This window comes from Periophthalmus magnuspinnatus, chromosome 8 (genome assembly GCF_009829125.3).
Source record: "Periophthalmus magnuspinnatus isolate fPerMag1 chromosome 8, fPerMag1.2.pri, whole genome shotgun sequence".
Classification (NCBI taxonomy): domain Eukaryota; kingdom Metazoa; phylum Chordata; class Actinopteri; order Gobiiformes; family Gobiidae; genus Periophthalmus; species Periophthalmus magnuspinnatus.
This window is the reverse complement of record NC_047133.1, coordinates 29,289,789-29,296,557: the sequence shown is the minus strand read 5'-3', so window position 1 is coordinate 29,296,557 and position 6,769 is coordinate 29,289,789.

Sequence of the window (6,769 nt, the reverse complement as noted above, 5' to 3'; positions counted from 1 at the left end):
ACCTTTCTACATGTTTACATTTGTTTGCGGGTTTGTGGCACTGTGCACTCAGGCAGTGGCAGCTCATGTTTACACAGTGTACCTGGAACATCCACGGATGCAGAGTGTACGGAGTGCTACAGTCCCTGTACTGGGAAACAGCGAGGACACCGTATGCTGTGTCGATTCAACTTTAATGTCAAGAATTCGGGATCAGGGACTGAAACAAGCTTCGGCTCTGTGTGTTAGACTACACTGTAACCATTTGAAGACAGAAACAGGACAGCGCAGTAGCAATAGAGATTAGGCTGCATTATAATCGGTGCGTAAAACCGGGGCTGCCCCGTATACACAGCTCCACAATCCCATAATGAGGGGCTGAAGTGGTCTACACTGACCACATCTTTGAATGGTGATTGTGTGCAAAGCACTTATGTTTAGAAAAGTAGAGATGCAAAGGTAAACGGAACGGATTACGGGTACGCGCTGAGACCACCAGTTTGCGGCTCGGAGCACAGCCTGTGTCCTTGGCTATAACTTTATTCTAGTAAAATTATGATTTTTTTTTTTTTATATATATGTTTTTTTGGCTTCGATTTTATCCTTATGAAATTGTAACTTTAATGTCAAAATGTTGCGACTTTATTCTCGTAGCGCAAGAATAATGTATTGTTAAAGTGACCCTTATACTCTGTCAATCTATTCTGAGGAACACGTTGTGCATCGTTGCTTTTTACCACAAGAGGGCGTGTCCGAGCAAACGTGTCTACATGTGAACTTGAGTTCCAGAGCAAAATTCTCTTTGGAACAATGCAGGTATAGACACTGATTTACATTTGGGAAAAGTACAAAATGATTAAGGTTAAAATACATGCGTACATTCTACGTCATATTAATCAGTGCATTTGCAAAGTGTATTTGATATCTACACTGGTGCTATACAGGGTTTAATTTGAGCTGGAACAAGCCTGAAAAGAATTCGCCAACAGTTTTCTTTGATCCAATAACTGGACTGTAGTTAAAGCTTTTTCTTTAAAATAATGAATAATATAAACATCAGCCTGATCCCGTGCCACTGTCCCCTTCTTTGAGTGTGTCGCTCTGTCAGAGCCAGCCTTAGCTTTCAGGGAGCCCTAAGCTGAATTTGTCTCTGGGGCTTCCTACAGTGGATGCCTCGTGGCTCAGCTATTGGTGATTGACATTTGAGAACATTCTGACTATGCCCCCATCTCCTTGATCAATTATATTTGTGTTTATATGACCAACATCAGACTGAAAACATCCAGAATGTCACAACTGCCAGAGTCACAAGAACAGCAGACAAACATGTAAGGGGGGGCGTGTCCAATAAAACTTGATTTATTTTATTATTTTCAATGTAAATGTTTTGGCTCTTAGGGGCCCTCTGCTGGCCTCGGGGCCCTAAGCATCTGCTTAGTCTGCTTATAGGCTGCGCCGGCCCTGCCTATTCAATTCAATTCATTTTATTTTTGTAACGCCCAAAATCACAACAACAGTTGTCTCGAAGGGCGTTCATGTTTTGGTTGATGGGGGGAACCGGAGTACCCGGAGGAAACCCATCCAGACACGGGGAGAAACATGAAAAACTCCACACAGAAAGGCCTGGGCGACCCGGGGATCGAACCAAACCTTCTTGCTGTGAGGCATGAGTGTTGCCACTCAGCCACCGTGCTGCCTACACACAAAAACGACTACTGTGCAAAGCGGTAGTTCTGAATCTAAATTACAGGCAACCCACTTTATTAACGAGCCAAAGTGGCAAATGGGATTAATTTGTTCACTTTGACGACAGAGAGTGCAGACGGAAATCCGATATCGCAGCATTAGGAATAAATCAGTGAGAGATTGAGGCGATACAGGGAGCGGGAAAAACAGATTTCTTACGGATTCTTTCCGCAGACCCGCGCCTTACCGGGACCCGCACTCGCGCTCCGCCGAGGTCAGTGTGGCAGGCGCATTGATTTGAATGACTTTAGTTTGGCGGGACACGCGAGACACTTGCAGTCTGTGTGTCTGCGCTCTGGTGCGTTAAGCGAGCGCCTGGGAGGGCATCCGGACGGCGTGGTGAAAGAGGCAGGTGCCGCTGTAACTTGAGTCAGAATGAATGAACATGCATCACATAATAATAATATAGCATTTTTATGGTTTAGAATTGAGCAAGATAGCAGTCGCCTATTGTGCGCGTTTTACCTTGTATGGACACCAATCCAAAAGCCACTTTTTGTTCCGGCAACTGAATTCAATTATTGTTGTTTCTGGAAGTCTATTGTAAGGCAGCATTGACAAAAGACATTTTATGGCATTAAATTCAAAGTATACTTTTGTTTACAGTGGTTAAACCTTTTCGCACATTCTATAGGCCTATTGGGTTATTCTCAAACAAGCTTTAAAATCTATACCCGATTTTAAACATTAAGTGATGGACATGTTTTAGAAATAATTGTTAGCGCCACCCACTTCACCTATCTCACCTTGACAGAGAAACAACGATCAGGGATAATAACAAAGAGATTCTCATGTAACAACACCACTAATTGGACAAACAAAATTGGGCCACTATTCTTCACACTTCACACTTCACATGGTGTTTTCATGTTGGACACGTGCATGTTGACTATGCTCTGTAGAGCTGGCTGATGGACTGGCTGATGGGCTGGTTGATGAAATGACGTTGTGCGTTCTAGTGTGTTGTTAAAGTGGTGTCAGTCCACATTCCGTGAGGCTGTGACCTCTCTGAGTCAGGCCTCCTCTGCAGGCTTCACATTCCTTTGCTCAAAAGGAGCATCTCTGAGGTCCTCTCCTCACGTCAAGGGCTTCACACAAGTGCTACTGAGGATGCAACTGCAATACCAGTGCGGCATACTTAAAGACATTGCAATGAATTCATAAGCACATTTCTCAACTTCAGAGGTCAGATGTGACTGCTGTTGTCATGGTAAGGCTAACAACAACTAGCATGCTAACATTACACTTCCTGGTCGATTTTACATTTTGTTATTTATATTTATTTATATTATATTTATATATATTTATATATTGATCTAAAATGGCTTAGTAAAACTGGTCCGTTGTGTTCATTGTTATATTTCACCATAGCAAGCAGTGGATTTTCATTTATTTGTTTTTATTGTTGAAAAAATATGTGATGTTTTTAAACCTACCCGTAACAGAGCTGTGTGGGTAGGGATATGGGAAAGGTGAAAACAGAAATTTTCTGAGTACTCAAGCCTCAAATGCATGACAATATATAAGATTACTCAAACATGCACAAATTAATCTGAACACCGTTCAGGGAACACCGTTATAACATGGAAAAAGTAAAAGTTGAGTTTATGTAAGGTGTCCCCTTTACAAGTACGGCCAAATGCCATGTTTAAACCATAGCAAACTTACTGGACATAGTTTGCTCACTCCTTCTGTCAGGTCAACACCCCCCCCCCCCCCCCCCCACACACACACACACACATACACACACACACAATACGCAGTATGTATTTTTCTATTCACCACCAAGTTGTGAACAGGCTGTGCACAAAATCAGGCATGTACTTACAATATCAAACTATATGACTTTTTAAAATTCAGAACTTGCTATGTTAAGTTCTGCATTGATTGTATTGAAATACTGAACAGCTATTTTAAGTCTGACCTAACTCAATTTACATGTATGTTTGTACATGAATGTAGGTTCTGAACTTTTTTGTGATGTTTGCTTAAAAAGGTGAGAAATTTACAATGTAAATGTCTATTTTAATTGTTTGGATGTTTGTTATACTGACTAAGCATCTAATACCTTACATAACTGTCTCATAATGTCAAATAGAAAAAATGATTTACCTATGTACCTATGTACCAAGACTTACAATGTGTGCAGAATTATAAATGTCACATAAAAGCCGTTCCCAGCCAAAACTCACTGATCTGTTGATATATTATATTATACTATACTTACCTGGGAAATTTAGAATGATACCTCTCTGTATTTTTTATATAGATTGATATCAGTCTGGTCCCGATGTCCCCTGTTGCGTCCCCATGATTGTGCAATCAGATTTGCTTTTTTCAGTGACACGTGAAACTAAGGAGCTCTTTGGTCACCTATGATTTACAAATAAAATCAAATTCATCTCTCTCAGAGTTTAGGCAAGGCAAGTTTACCTGTATAGCACAATTCATATACAAAGTAATTCAAAGTCCATCCATCCATCCATTTTCTTCCGCTTATCCGGGGCCGGGTCGCGGGGGCAGCAGTCTGAGCAGGGACTCCCAGACTTCCCTCACCCCGGACACGTCCTCCAGCTCCTCCGGTGGGACCCCAAGGCGTTCCCAGGCCAGCCGAGAGACATAGTCCCTCCAGCGTGTCCTGGGTCTTCCCCGGGGCCTCCTCCCAGTGGGACATGCCCAGAACACCTCCCTAGGGAGGCGTCCAGGAGGCATCCTGAGCAGATGCCCGAGCCACCTCAGCTGGTTCCTCTCAACGTGTAGGAGCAGCGGCTCTACTCCGAGCTCCTCCCGTGTGACCGAGCTCCTCACCCTATCCCTAAGGGTGCGCCCGGCCACTCTGCGCAGGAAGCCCATTTCAGCCGCTTGTATCCGCGATCTTGTCCTTTCGGTCATTACCCAGAGCTCATGACCATAGGTGAGGGTAGGAACGTAGATTGACCGGTAAATCGAGAGCTTCGCCTTCCGGCTCAGCTCCTTCTTTACCACAATGGACCGATACAGCAACCGCATCACTGCAGACGCTGCACCGATCCGCCTGTCAATCTCACGCTCCATCCTTCCCTCACTCGTGAACAAGACCCCGAGATACTTGAACTCCTCCACTTGGGGCAGAGACTCACCACCCACCCGGAGAGGGCAAACCACCTTTTTCCGGTCGAGAACCATGGCCTCGGATTTGGAGGAGCTGATTATCATCCCAGCCGCTTCACACTTGGCTGCAAACCGCCCCAGTGCCTGCTGCAGGTCCTGGCTCGAAGAAGCCATCAGGACAACATCATCTGCAAACAGCAGAGATGAAATCCTGTGGTTCCCAAACCAGGCCCCCTCCGGCCCCTGGCTGCGCCTAGAAATTCTGTCCATAAATATAATGAACAGAACCGGTGACAAAGGGCAGCCCTGGCGGAGTCCAACATGCACCGGGAACAGGTCTGACTTACTGCCGGCAATGCGAACATAGCTCCTGCTCCGGCCATACAGGGACCGGACAGCCCTTAGCAAAGAGCCCCGGACCCCATACTCCCAGAGCACCCCCCAAAGGACACCACGAGGGACACGGTCGAATGCCTTCTCCAGATCCACAAAACACATGTGGACTGGTTGGGCAAACTCCCATGAACCCTCGAGGACCCGATGGAGAGTATAGAGCTGGTCCAGTGTTCCACGACCAGGACGAAAACCACACTGCTCCTCCTGAATCCGAGGTTCGACTGTCGGTCGGATTCTCCTCTTCAGTACCCTGGAATAGACCTTACCGGAAAGGCTGAGGAGTGTGATTCCCCTGTAATTGGAACACACCCTCCGATCCCCCTTCTTATACAGAGGGACCACCACCCCGGTCTGCCATTCCACAGGTACTGTCCCCGACCGCCACGCGATGTTGCAGAGACGTGTCAGCCAAGACAGCCCCACAACATCCAGAGACTTGAGGTACTCAGGACGGATCTCATCCACCCTCGGAGCCTTGCCACCGAGGAGCTTGCCAACCACCTCAGTGACTTCAGCCAGGGTGATGGACGAGTCCGCCTCTGGGTCCCCAGTTTCTGCTTCCTCCTCGGAAGACGTGATAGTGGGATTGAGGAGATCCTCAAAGTATTCCTTCCACCGCCCGACAACATCCCCAGTCGAGGTCAGCAGCTCTCCACCCGAACTGTAAACAGTGTTGGTGAAGCACTGCTTCCCCCTCCTGAGGCGTCGGACGGTTTGCCAGAATCTCTTTGAGGCCGTCCGATAGTCCTTCTCCATGGCCTCCCCGAACTCCTCCCAACCCCGAGTTTTTGCCTCTGTGACTGCCCGAGCCGCCGTAATTCAAAGTGCTTTACAGAATAAGAAGGACATTAAAATCACACAAATCAAAACATAAATAATCACAAATAATCATCATAAAATGTATATTAAAACAGAAGAGTGCAGAATAAAAACCTTTTAGTCATATGTACAGCTAAACACAACTGTTTTGAGCTTGGATTTAAACATTGTCAAAGTAGAGGCCTGTCTCACATCTTCAGGAAGACTTTAGTTTAGTGCTTTGCTCACTGATTCTGCTGAAATTCATGATGTGATTTTTTTCCCTTCATTATTTCCACCAGTTAATCAAGCCCATTTGAAAATGGGGAGATTCACCGGTGACCAGATTCACATTTTTGTAAAGTATTGAAGAAGTATGTATTCTGGATCCCAGGCAAATACTATACTATACTACTGGGGTCAAGTTTAGAGGTGTGACTTTATGATACATGACACTATTTCTATACACAAGATGGCCCCAAAGAGTTACTGCACCTATGTTCAGATAATGTACATCCCCGGACTCATACTGATCCACAAAATGTAATCTTACCCAACCATAACAAACACAGGATAACTGAGGCTATATTATAAAAGTGTTGGATCATGTGGGAGGTGAATTGCACTTGGTTCACATGAGAAGACAAAGATGATGTTTATGAACTTTGGGTAAGTCAAATAAATAGATGAGCTCTTTTCTGTGAACTGTTTTGAGCCAGATTACAAAGAACACACGAACAGTGGATTGTGAGGACGTGTG